This window comes from Salarias fasciatus, assembly GCF_902148845.1.
Source record: "Salarias fasciatus chromosome 7 unlocalized genomic scaffold, fSalaFa1.1 super_scaffold_4, whole genome shotgun sequence".
Taxonomy (NCBI): Eukaryota; Metazoa; Chordata; class Actinopteri; order Blenniiformes; family Blenniidae; genus Salarias; species Salarias fasciatus.
Window position 1 is genome coordinate 2,653,347 of NW_021941229.1, and position 13,566 is coordinate 2,666,912.

At 45.3% G+C, this 13,566-nt stretch overlaps 1 protein-coding gene and 1 long non-coding RNA gene across 3 annotated transcripts in view; one reads left to right on the forward strand and one right to left on the reverse strand.

Moving 5' to 3' along the window:
* Positions 1–5,053, reverse strand: part of tln1 (talin 1) — a 39,693-nt gene extending 34,640 nt beyond the window's left edge. The window contains 1 exon segment of the mRNA XM_030084234.1: positions 4,880–5,053. The gene's annotated coding sequence lies outside the window, so the exon portion shown is untranslated.
* Positions 5,054–7,023: 1,970 nt separating this feature from the next.
* LOC115383127 (uncharacterized) lies at positions 7,024–8,194 on the forward strand. 2 transcript variants are annotated; one of them, XR_003930636.1, is made up of 4 exons: positions 7,024–7,145; positions 7,222–7,291; positions 7,367–7,490; positions 7,876–8,194. It is a non-coding gene; the product is annotated as an uncharacterized LOC115383127 (long non-coding RNA). The 2 variants fall into 2 exon arrangements; XR_003930635.1 differs by lacking the exon at positions 7,876–8,194 and having other exon boundaries at positions 7,367–7,869.
* Positions 8,195–13,566: the final 5,372 nt, after the last annotated feature.

Consider the following 13,566-nt stretch of genomic DNA (forward strand, 5'->3'; position numbering starts at 1 on the left):
ATCTGAGCGAGCGGCGGCGAGCGGCGAGCGGCGGGCGCAGGAGGGATTAGCACTGTGGTGACTGAAGCCTCCACGTCCAACTCAATCCATCTGCATGTTCCCCATAGTCACTGCAAGGAGAGAGAGCCACAGCTCAGTGAATTCCCTGATCACACCCTGTCCTCCAGTGACCAGCCACAACATTATGACCACCAGCCCCACACAGTGTAGCTGAAGCCAGAGTACACACCGTACTGTTAACGTCTGCAGCAGTTTGTGTTGGTTCACACCACGGAAATGTGTGTGTTTTACACACAGCCCGGGCTGGACGAAAGGCTGGAATAGCTCTTCAAGCGACGCCGCAGTCCTGACATCTTACTGAACATCAGCCTGCTCCCTGCTGCCAGCAGCTGGCTCCACGCAGGGGCGTGGTCTGCTGCAGTAAACCGACCAGGAGCCACTGTGATTGGTGGATCGCTGAGCGGCGTCTGTGTGTGTGTGTATGTGTGTGTGTGTGTGTTGAAGTGTGTGAAGGCAGATCAAGCCTGGACAGGAGCCAGGTCATCACAGAGCAAACACAGCCAGATGCTCAGTTTGACACTTTACAGCCACCAATTCACCTCAGCACTTCATTCACACCCATTTACTCAACAGGTCGGTCCTGCTGAGGGGGCGGAGCCTATCCCAGGTGACACAGCACAGGGTAAACCTGGAATATGGCCCCAGGCCATGACAGATGTAATAGAAATCACTTCGAGCTTTACACTTCATTAGAAAAAGGATCGATGTCTTTTCGTGCAGCAGTTTAATAAATCTCTTGTGAAAATGAAAACAACTGCAACAAGCCATGAGGAGGAGGGAGGCGGTCGTCACTGCTGCACGGCTCACACACAGGAAGGAAGAGATCGTGTCCCCGGGCCAAGTTTAGACAGCTCCGTCCCCGGTGCAGCGGCCGCAGCGTGGGAGATAAACACAACATGGGAGTGACAGTTACTGTGACACTCGCCAAATAACAAGCATTCCTTCTCCAAGACTGTAAACAGAGCGGCAGCACGGCTCCGTCAGCATGGCCTCCTGAAAACACACCTGAGCTTCACTAACCGCTGCCCACACACACACACACACACACACACACACACACACACACACACACACACACACACACACACACACACCACACACCACACACACACACACACACACACACACACACACACACACACACACACCACACACACACACACACACACACACACACACACACACACACACACACACACACACACACACACACACACACACACACACACACACGCCTGTTCAGGGGAAAATCTCAGCACCGTTTCTCTCATCCATCGATTTGCTCGATCTCATCAGAATCCGCTAAGAGGACGCAGGTAGAGCAAGTTAACACACCACCTTGTGGTACAACGTGGTATTACAAGCATCGACACAGCTCCGGTGAGCCCGGTTAGCTTGGTGTCATCAAGACGCTTTGACATAAGACTGAACAGCCGATCATGATTCCATCTGGATGAAACTTGATGTGATTGGCTGATGCACTCTGATGCTTCTTCTTCCAGATAACAGTGTGTTTTCTCTTTAGCTGTGACTGAGGCCTGTTTCTTTTTGGTTTTGTGATGACCACATGTGAGACTGCGTTTCCCACCAGCAGCATCTCAGAATCTTACATTAACTTCTTTATTGATCTTCCTCTGACTACTTCCTGACGACTCACCTGGTCTGGAAGCACGTTTAAAGAGAACCCTGTCAATGTCATTTCTGGGGGTGTGTCGGGCCATTTGTTGGTTTTGTCACTTGTGTTTATTTGTTTTTGTTTATTCACAGTGGTCAGAAGTACAGAGGCGTACCAGGTGTGTTCAGTGGCAGCCACAGGTGATGGGGGAGCGCTAATTAGTTTGGGTGTAGGAGATAACACAGTTTTTACCGCTCTCTTTATCGTTATTTAGGACTCTTTAGTTTGTTAACAATGTCACCGATAACATGCACCGTACGTCAATCCTCCAGTCAGGTGATCTGACCATTAGCCTGGCTCTCCATCTGGAGATGGGTCCCCGGGCGCTCCCCGCAGCTGCCCACTGCTCCATACGGAATGCTTCAGTGGCATCGATGGATGGGTTAATTGCAGAGAACAAATGTCGTTGTACATTCACTGTATAATGACCAATAAAGTACCTTACCTTACCTTATCTGTTACTTCAAAATAAATGGGAACATCCCCCAATCTGGATTTATTCTGAAGCGCGTTATAAAGGGATCTGTCCCTGCAGCCAGCTGAGTGACTAACGGTTCAGTCATACAGGGTGTGTTCAGGTCCCAGACCAGGGCGGAGCAGCAGATTCATTCCGACAGCTCCGATGTGCGACTGAGGCCAGACATCTACAAACCGTTTCAGCATCAGACACATGCAGGGTGCTGGTGGCTGCAGCCTCTGCAGGAGGGACGTCTGCTCTCTTCAGCTCAGCAGGAAACAGGAACACCTCGATGCTCAGTGAGGTGTGTTATCAAACACATACTTTACAATGACTATTCCTCCAAATTATTGTATTCTCTACAGAATTTAACATTTCCTGTGTCTGTATTGATATTTCCTGTGTGTGTGTCTACAATAACTTCACCTCTTATGTACGTCTTTCTGTTCTCTGCATTACACAGCTCACAGCAAACTCCAATCTATATAAAACTCACCTTTAAAAAAAGTGTAAGAAAGGAGGAAGAAGCAGGAAAACACATAATTATGAATTTAAGTTACACCATAACTGGAATTAAGTAACGGTAAACACAGCCACAGTGAGGCTCCTCATCACAGCGGCCAGCCTGGGGAGGTATTCTGTCTGTTAATCCCGGCTCACGGCCCGGCCTCAGGTCTTCACACGGATATTTCCACATCAGTTTTCTGACTCATCTCAAACGTGTCGCTGCTTGAAGCCGCTGTGTTCATCTCTCATGGTTCAACAGTCCTCCGCTGCGTGTTCAGGAGGGTAAACGGTGTCGCGGGGTGATAACATGATGTAACCGAGTCAGAGCGTTCCTGCTCCTTCACTAAGGACTCAACACACCACCTGGTGGTGAACACTCGTACTGCAAGGCTACGTCAACTGGAGGTGAATCGTCTGCTGAATTTAACAGGAAAACAACAAATACATCCATATATGTCCACTTCAATTACTTTACACTTTCTACGAATTCATACTGTTGCTGTTTTTACATCTTTTGATATTAGCCCTGCACAAAAACACCAAACAGTCAATAACTGAAGATTTCCACTCAAGAAATGGCCATTTGATAACTTTCACTAATAAAATGTAGCTGAGGGATCTTTTTCTTTTTTCCATTTATAAATTAGTTTTGGATTTGTCAAACTTTTTTACCATTTATTACCTTTGATGGATTATGCTTTTTGTATCAGGAAATAGTTAATCAGAATGGAAAATATTCATATGAGGTTAAAATGTTATTAAATATAATTTAATTAAATATGAAGATTTACTAAAGTGTTATTATATTAAAGAATAAGGCTACACAATATATTGCATCGCATAGATTTCATTTAAAAAAAAATATCTGAACAACAAAAAATGATGTTTCCATTCTCCGCAACTACAAAATGAGAACTATGTGAATAAAAGTGATATCGATCCAAAAAATGACATTATTACAAAACTAAACTCAACTGACAACTCTAATCATTTCAAACCAGAGTCAGAAACATGAAAAATAATTCTAAAAAATGACAACAGAGTCAGCAGTGAAAGTCAGAGGTCAGAGAAGGAGCACTGTTAATCACAAAGCACACACATAAAGATCGTCAGTGTTTGTATCCATCAGTCACACTGAGAGCCACGGAACACACTGGAATTTAAATGGTTAAAATCCTCAAAATACTCTAATTCTGCCAAAATGTTTTTTTACAGATGTAGACATTTATGTCCTTTGTGACTGAAGAGGGTCATAACTGTGCTGTAAGCACAAACCAATAGGCAAACACTGACCCTGCAGAGGGTTAAAATAAGCAGTCTGGGGAGTTTTTATTTGGTATTAGGTGTTTAGTGTTGAGGCTGCCTGCAGACTGACAGGCTCACACTCTGGCATCATTTCCCACAGTTCATTGCAGGAGCTGAGTGACTTCTCCTCAGGCCAATGGCGGGGCGGCTGAGGAAACTCCTGCCCTCCAACTTCACCCAGCTGAAGAACCACGAACCAGGACGTTTTATTAATAAAGCGCCCGGCTCGGGTCACATGTGTCAACTTCTCTTTTCGAGCCGACTGTGGGTGAGGTGTTTCCAGCCGTGCACGAGCCTGACCGATCAGTGCGCGTGCACACTGTTATTAGAACACCTTTAATCAGGATCACAGGTTTCCAGCAGGTAAATGCCTGCAAGAGCAGAGGAAACCTGCAGTGTGTGCACACACACACACACACACACAGAAACACACACACCACACCAGAAGAATTTACACCCAGAGGCCACATTTTGTGCAACACGCCCAGCGCGGAGCAGAGCGGGCGGGCCGAGCCTGCGACACGGCCCGGGAGCTGGAGGTCAGAGCGGGGAGCAGTGAGGAGGACTCCGCGTCCTCTGGAGCTCAGAGCGCCTCCACCCTCCACCCTCCACACCGAGCACCGGGAAACACCACCCGGGACGCCTTCACGGACCGTGGGACAACTCCACACTGTACACGGCGGCGCGTTAGTGCGTGTGCGTGTGTGTGTACGTGTGTGTGTTGACTCCGTTTCCTGCCTCTGCTCGCTCACTTTGTGCGGTCTCCACACTCTACAGGCCTCCGCCGCTTCCCCGCTGCCCTCACGGGCGTCACGGAAGCTTTTGGCTGAAATCCTGAAACTTTTCCTAAAGTTTAGAAACTTTTAGACTCCGACCTGAACGCGGGATTCCTCGGTCTGTCTGCGCGCGTTTCCTCCCGGCGGCCCTCGGACGATGACAGCCACCTCCGTAAAGTCCCCGACACGACCAGACGTTCTCCTCACGGGGAAAAGGCCAGAAAGCGACTTTTTTCTCTCCGCTGTCGGCGGCGGCGGCGCGGCTGAAACTCCACCCCGGCGGCGAGGGGCGGTGTGGGGCGGCGAGGGGCGGCGTCGCCCCGGAGCTCCAGAGAGGGAAAAAACACCTCCAACACAGCGGCTAAACGAGAGATATGTTCAAATAAACACACAAAAAACACAGAAGAAAGGTTTTATTAGAGAAAAACTCAAAAGTCACACTTTGAAGAAGTTAAACATCATCTACGGAAGAGCATGAGGGACAAAATACCTTGAAGGAAAAGGAGACGCATGAAGAAAAGTCCGAAAAAAGAAAGATATCTCGTTAGAAAACTTTATTTCTGAGGGAGAAATTCTGTATTTTTAAGATTAAGTTAGAAAATTGAGCTATGAAAAAAAACTTAATTGATTTAAATCTTAATCTTGAGTTTAAAGTTTAAAATCTGAGATTTATTCTGAAAATCGAAGAAAAAACTGAGAAAAAAGTATTGAATTCTGAAAAACCAAGTTTGAATTTTGAATGAAGCTCTGAAATCTAATAACTCAAAAGTATGGGGAAAAACCCCTCTGAATTTTGAGGGGAAAAAACAACATTTGGATTTAAGACTTAATTCTAAAAACTAGGATTCTGATGCTTACTAATGTAGCAGGAGGAGGCCCTCTCCTGGCTTGTAATAATTAACCAATCCCGCCAGGGGGAGCTGTGTATAAAAGAGGGCCATTCTCACTGGTGCAGCCTCTCAGCTCTACCTTCAAGTGTTCTGCTGTCTCAATGTTGGGAATTTGAGAAAGGTCAAAGCAGGCATAATGAGGTCAGTTACTTGGAATCTGTTCAGAAATGCATAGGAGAGCTAGGACTGGGAAATGTCAGTATAGCTCCCCCTGTGTGCTGGCCACCTGTCCCACAGTGGCTTTGGGCTGAGGCAGATGTGGATATGTCAGTTAAACAATTAATTCAAGAGGGGATAATAGGGAATGTGGTGGAAGGGGTAGGTAGATACCTCGAGAGTAGATGGGGGGGCTTTATTAAGGTTTTCACAGACGGGTCAAGGGACCCAGAAAGTGGGAAAGTAGGTTGTGGAATATATATTCCCCATATCCACATCTGTCAAAGCAAGAGATTGTCTGATGGAGTCTCTATTTTGTCAGCAGAGCTGATAGCGCTACTGTGGGCCCTGTGGTGGGTTGAGGAGGGGGGGTTTCGCAAGGTGGTCCTGTGTTCAGATTCTCTTTCATCTCTGATGGCACTAAGGGGGGCTGAGGGAGGACATGCCAGAATGGAGATAGTTGGGGAGATTCTAATGGTGGTGTCCAACCTGGAGAGAAGGGGATGCAGTGTCGGGTTTATGTGGGTGCCCTCACATGTAGGGATTGAAGGAAACGAGGTGGCAGACAGGGCAGCAAAATACAGCTTAGGGAAGAAGGAGGTGGATATTAGAGTCCCTTTAGGGAAAATGGAGTGCCGAAGCTTTATTAATAAGAGAATCCATCGCCAGTGGCAGCAGGAGTGGGAGGGAGACAGCAGAGGAAGGAAGCTTTTTCAGATTCAGCCATTAGTGCATCCTACAAAGAGAGCGTATATGAAGAGGGCAGAGGACGTCAAATTAACAAGGCTTATGCTCGGGCACTGTGGGTTAGCCAGTGGGTTGATGCTAATAGGGAAACATCCGGATGGGAAATGTACTCACTGTGAGTGCTTAGAGACTGTGAGCCATGTCTTAATGGTATGTCCAGCATACACAGACCAGAGGAGAATATTATTTATAAATCTGGAAAAATTGGGTCTGAAAGCATTTTCTCTTTCTACAATACTGGGTGAGGGATTGAGGGACTGGGAAATTGCACGGGCAGTAGTTCTTTTTCTTATGTTAACGGGTCTGTATAATAGGATTTAGATCCCAGAAGGTGAAGATGTAATTTGCGGGATTCACTGGGGGTGGCAGCAATGCACCAATGTTGTGCACAGTCTGCCGGAAAGGAAGAAGAAGAAGAAGAATGGTGCAGCCTCTGCCGCTGAGTCTGGAGTAGACCCCGCCCCTGGGCTTTCTCACTTCCTGGGGTGAACCGTGCGAGCTGTGCTTACCTGTTGGGCTGCGTTTGGGGATCAATTCCCCCTTCATCTGGGTGTCAACTTGCTGCTAGATGAGTGAGTACAGTTCTCCCTCTGGAGGCACAGCCCTACTGTCATGATCAGCTGGCAGTAATCAGCTGTTTGTGTTTAGGTGGCTGTAGGGAGGTCGCAGACTCCCCACCTCTCCTACTGGGCGTGTCAGTTAAATGTTTGTTTGCCAGGTACGCAGTCTAGACACCCTCATATTCTTAGCTGGTTCGTGCAGGTGTATGACTGCCTTTTTTATTGCTTATTAGGAGCGGCTAATCTGCCGTGGCGCCCGCCAGCTGTTTTGTCCTTCCGGGTGGCTTCGAAGTCCAGTGTTGGCACCCACAAATACGCCTGGACTGCCTCTGCTCCATGGAAGTCCGCCGTCTGCAGGTTGCTGCACCCCTGTCGACCTGCTGGCTTCCTGACCGAGCTGATTACACGCTTGGGGGACGCCAGGAATACACAGAAGCGATCTGCTTACTTTATCATCTTTTCTTTTGATTAAGTATATTTGGGTTAGGTGTTGGTATATTTTGTTGTTCTTTTGGTAATTGTTTCTTTAATTGTGTGTTCATTCTTTGTTATTTTCCAGTTCCCTTTGTTTTTGTTCAGGTGTGGCAGTTACAGGTTTGCATTTATTTATTTTACTTGTGAGTTGTGGCTGCCCGCCCACTTGTGTTTAGTTCATTCAGGTAGTTCTTTTTTTTTGTTTGAATGCATGAATGTGAGGGAAAAACCCTTTTTAACTCCCCGTGTCTTTTTCCCTCCCTTCCAGAAGCTGAGCACGTCGGTGGCGGCATCGGTGTCCCTGGGTGGTGGGTCTCCCTCCTGTGTGATGTGCTGCGCACCCCTTTTTGTTTGAGTGTGTTCACCTTTATTTTCAGCGAGTGAGAGTGTCCACGTGTGTCTGGGGTGATCCCTCCGAGGCCTTCATTCCCCCTACTACCCGTGTCCCTCCGGTAAGCCTCAGCTTCTGATTGGGCTCCCCCTCTTCCCCTTCTTTTAAGAGGAGTGAATGTGTTTTTGAGATTCCATATTTAATAAAGATATTTTCTGTTGGCCAGAACCCACGTCTCCTGCTTCCTAAGTCACGAACCTGAGTGTCCTTACTTTTTAGTTATTTCCTTGGGTGCAATTCCCAAGGTGGCATTGTCTGGCTTCTTTTTTACCCGATTCATCTCGCCACACTAAGAAACGTGAAGATAAAAACCTCTGTATTCTGAGGAAAAGTCTGAAATCTGAGGTAAATGTAGAAAGCTGCAAAAATCATCTGAATTCTGAAAAAACAAAAAAACAATGACCCATCTTCAGCCGACACATGGATTTTATTATATCTAGGAAAAAGGACAAAATGTAAGCAAGTAAAGTTTATTTGTATAGCACCTTTCACAGACAAAAAAGCCACAAAGTGCTTCACAGCATATATAAATAGCACAGCAATAAATACACAATAAATAAACAACACTAAAAATGAGATCAAAACGGGCCCGAAACACTAAGCAAATGCTTGAGAGAATAAGAACGTTTTGAGTTGTGTCTTAAAGTGTCAACAGATACAACTGAACGGAGAGAGAGCGGGAGATCGTTCCAGAGCCTGGAATGATCGGGTTCCTCTGGTCTTGAATTGGGTACGCGGCACCTTTAAAGCTCGTGTCCAGAGCTTTGAGAGAGAGGTTTTTTTTTTAATCCAATGTCTCGAGGCTCCGCCCTCCCTCTGCTTTCATGAGCGACCAAGCCACGCCCCTTTAATTGTACATGCTATTATCCGTCGGGTGAAAATGAGAGCCTCTGAGTCCTACAGCATCCTCCATGTTTAGCTGTTTACGGTGGATGTTCAGCAGACCATGGATATATCCGAGGTAATCGCAGCGACTGCTGCGTTGCTAACTCACCTCTGCCTGGGCAAGCAGGTGCTCTCCAGCTGCATGCACATTTTGATTGACAGCGCGAAAATGCGGAAGCTCGAAATCTATTGGCTGAAGCTGACCGGCGCTTTTTCAGATAACATGGGGGTCTATGAGACGAAGGCGGGGCTCATAAATAAATTTTTATATTGCTTTATGCCAATATTATATTGTAGTATCGAACCAGACTGACACATTTAAGCTCTGTTGAAAAATGATACATACATTGGAAACGAACGAGATTCTGATCCGTAGACCTTAAAGCCCTCGCAGGGGAGTAAGGCTGGAGCAGATCACGATTATATGAAGGAGCTTGGTCGTGCAAGGCCCAGAATGTTAAAACCAAAATCTTAAAGTTAACTCTATAAAAGACTGGCAGCCAGTGAAGCTTCTTCAAAATGGGAGATATGTGGGTCCATCTGTTTGTGCGGGTCAGAATTCTCGCTGCAGAGTTTGGCACGATTTGCACTTTGAAAGCTCCTTCTTGTTCAAACATGAAAACAAGCTGTTGCAGTAGTCTAAACGCGATGAGACAAAAGCATGAATGATGAGCTCTAAATCATTGAATGAGACCATTTTCCAAAGTTTAGAGATTTTTCTTAGTTGAAAGAAACAGTTTCTCGTCAGCTGCTTGCAGTGCTCTACGAGAGACATGTCATTATCAAAGAAAGCACCCAGATTTCTAAGACTGGATTTAGCAGACTGCCCTAGGTCACCAAGGTACTGTTTGATCCCTGGGATTGAGACATCAGGGGCAATGATGAGTGTTTCAGTTTTGTCAGCGTTAAGTTGGAGAGAATTTTCGCTAAGCCATTGTTTTATATCTGCCAGGCAGTGGAAAAAGGAATCAAGCTTCTGTAACCCATCCAGCTTAAAAGAACAATAGAGCTGGATGTCGTCAGCATATAAGTGGTAGGAGACATCCTTGAACCTTTGGATTATGTTACTCAGGGGGAGCAGGTACAATAAAAATAAACTAGAAAAAATTTGCAGTTCCTGAAGAAACTGCAAGTGTGAATGCTGAGCTGAAAATGTTAAACTGTAATGCAGAAAAACTGAATAAGAAAAGGTGAAAAACCCTGAAATGAAGTTGAAAAAGGTTGAAAAACTTTGAAAACACGGCAAAAAGTCACAAAAGGTTGAAAAAGGTTGAAAAACACTGCAAAAAGTTGAAAAAGGTTGAAAACACTGCAAAAAGTTGAAAAATGTTGAGAAAGGTTCAAAACATTGCAAAGAGTTGAAAAGGGTTGAAAAAAGTTGAAAAAGGTTGAAAAAAGTTGAAAACACTGCAAAAAGTTGAAAAGGGTTGAAAAAAGTTGAAAAAGTTTGAAAAAGGTTGAAAACACTGCAAAAAGTTGAAAAATGTTGAAAAAGTTTGAAAACACTGCAAAAAGTTGAAAAATGTTGAAAAAGGCTGAAAACACTGCAAAAAGTTGAAAAAGTTTAAAAAAAGTTGAAAAAGTTTGAAAAAGTTTGAAAACACTGCAAAAAGTTGAAAAAGGTTAAAAAAAAAGTTGGAAAGGTTGAAAAAGTTTGAAAACACTGTAAAATGTTTAAAAAGGTTGAAAAAGTCTGAAAACACTGCAAAAAGTTGATAAAGGTAGAAGGAGCAGTAGAGTCAGTGTCAGAGTAACAGAGGATCAATAGAGCTCCAGTCTTAAAGGTGGAATACAACATTTTCTCGAAAAGACGAAGCCCCACGTCTGTTACTCACTTTTTGAACAACGCGCATGCGCCAGACCATCCGCCCAGCTCTCCTGCTTCTCCCAGAAAACGCGGAAGTGTACGAGCGCGATCTCCTCTTCTCCGGCGTGCACGGCTCTGTACAGTTTCTGCGATCCGCCTCGCTCATAAATAAAGCTTTTTTTTTCCCGAAACAGCTACAGTTTCATTATGTCAGACTCGCCATCGGTACGTACGAGCTCAGAAGCTCACCGGCTACATAAACACTCTGGATGCGCATGCGCAAAAGGGAGAAGCTGATTGGGCGCAAGCACGGAGAACCGCCTTACGAAAGCAGCTCGTCAGAATGATTGACAAACAGACCCACCAGTTATTTAGGTGATCCACCCGGAAATCAAAATGTTGTATTACACCTTTAATGGAAAAATCCAGACTAATCAAGCAGCACTCAGCACAACAGGTGTGTCTGTTGCTATGGAGACCAGCTGCACAGCAGCCATGACAGTGAATCAGCACTTTTTAATGGAGTGCGCATGGTTGAAGAAATGGCATTTCTCAGGGACCGAAAGGTGAAATTGAAAAAGATTTTCACACAGTCAGATTCAGAAGCCTTTCATGAATGTAATGGTGCAGGAATCATGTCTGTAGGATCTTCCATTCAGCCACGGCGATTGTGCGAACATGAGAGAAGTTTTGGATTCAGGCGTCTTGAAAAAGCATTGGAGTGGATGGGAGAAAATTCTGCGCTCTCCTCAAACAAATGCCTCTGGACAGAGAACTGTTTGAGATAGAGACAAAGTGACTCAATTGTACGGGTCACAAGAAAAATTCCTACGTTTTGAGGGGTTATTGTGCAGATTGAGCCAGAAATGTGGCCGTACGGACGAGAAAAGAATTTTTTTTTTGGTTTAATTCGAGAGCTTCCCACACTCTAACTGCCACCCTCCCACTCTAGCTTTTCCAATACACACCCATTATAAACTCCAAAAACGGCTGAAATTCTCTCAGTACTTGAAGCCTCACAGTTTAAATTTGGTAAAAGATCTTGAAATTATATTACATACCCGAATAGAGGACAAAAATGCCTACGTTTTAAAAGTAAAATGACATGTCAATGTGAAAGTATGACAAAGTTATAATGGTTCAAAGTTGAAGGAGTTTAAAGGTCAGTTGAAGGGTTTTCCCATCCACTTCAATGTTAAAAATAATTTTCAAAAGTTGAAATATTTCAAAAGTTGAACAAAGTTGAAAAAAATTAAAAAAGGTTGAAGAAAGGGTTTAAAAAGTTGAATAGTTTAAAAGTTGAATGGTTAAAATCGGTTAAGATTTGAAGAAGTTATAAGGTTCCAAAGTTTGAAAAAATCTCCATCCGTTAACATGGGGCAAAAAGTTGCACAAAAGTTGAAATATTTCAAAAAGTTTAAAAGATTTTATAAAGCCAGAACATAGCAGGAATGTCCTTAAAAAGCTGCACATTTTGATATCTGAATGGTTCAAATCGGACAAAATTTGTAGGAGGAGAAGCGTGCCAAAAAACGGCGGAAGAAGTCAGAGGAGGAATGTAATCGTGTGAATGCCTTCAGCATTCACACAAATAGGGCCCAGGACAGAGCCTTGAGGCACCCCACACGCCAGATTCATGGACTCTGATTTAACCTGGTTGATAGACACACAAAAGCCAGACAGATATGAGGTAAACCACTGAAGAACCAACCCCGACAGTCCCACATGGTCCCTCAGTCTACTTATCAAGACCTGATGGTCAACAGTGTCAAACGCTGAGGACAGATCCAAGAGAACTAGCACGGTGCAGTTGCCCGAATCGGCAGACATCATTATGTCGCTGGATACTTTCAGTAGGGTTCCACAGGCGGGGCTGGAGTGGCTCAAAGCCGCCTCACCGTGGGTCTTGGTTCTGGTTTTAGGAACACACAGTAAGCCACTGCCAGAGGACCTCAGGGCCCGAGAGGGACAATACGGTCAGAACAGATCAGCTAGATAAGAAGGCGCAAGGCCGTTAAGACATTTAAAAACTAATAAGAGAACTTTAAAATCCATGCTGAAGTGGACAGGGAGCCAATGCAGCGACTGTAGAACCGGTGTAATGTGGCCCCGCCCCCTGGTCCTCATCAGCACAGCGGCTGAGTTTTGTAATAATTGTAGGTTAGAAATATTTTTTCTAGGAAGACCAGAGAGTAACCTTGCTGGCAAGCTGAATTCTCGCGGAGTTTGTTCACACACCACGAGAAAAATGACACGTGAAGCAATTTGTTGCTTCACATGTCAAGATGGCTTTTGCCAGGTTAACCAGAGAGCAAGGCATTACAGTAATCTAACTGGCAATTATGAACGAATTGTTTTTAAGCAGTATTAGTGTTTTCGCTTTTAAATACTCCATTTTGAACCACAGCTTCATTCTGTCCATCTCAAACAGTATTTAATCGACTTTATTGACTGAGTTCTCTCAGGTTCATTCATTCATTCATTCATTTTCCACCGCTTTATCCCTTTCGGGGTCGCGGGTGGCTGGAGCCGATCCCAGCTGCTGTGGGCGAAGGCGGGGTACACCCTGGACAGTTCGCCAGTCTGTCGCAGGGCTGACATATATAGACAAACAACCATTCACTCACACATTCATACCTAGGGGCAATTTAGGGTGATCAATTAACCTACCATGCATGTTTTTGGACCGTGGGAGGAAGCCGGAGTACCCGGAGGGAACCCACGCACACACGGGGAGAACATGCAAACTCCACACAGAAAGGCCCCGAGCCCCGGCCGGTATTTGAACCCAGGACCTTCTTGCTGTGAGGCAAGAGCGCTAACCACCGCGCCACCGTGCGGCCCTTCTCTCAGGTTGAAACAGTAAAGCCTGCCAT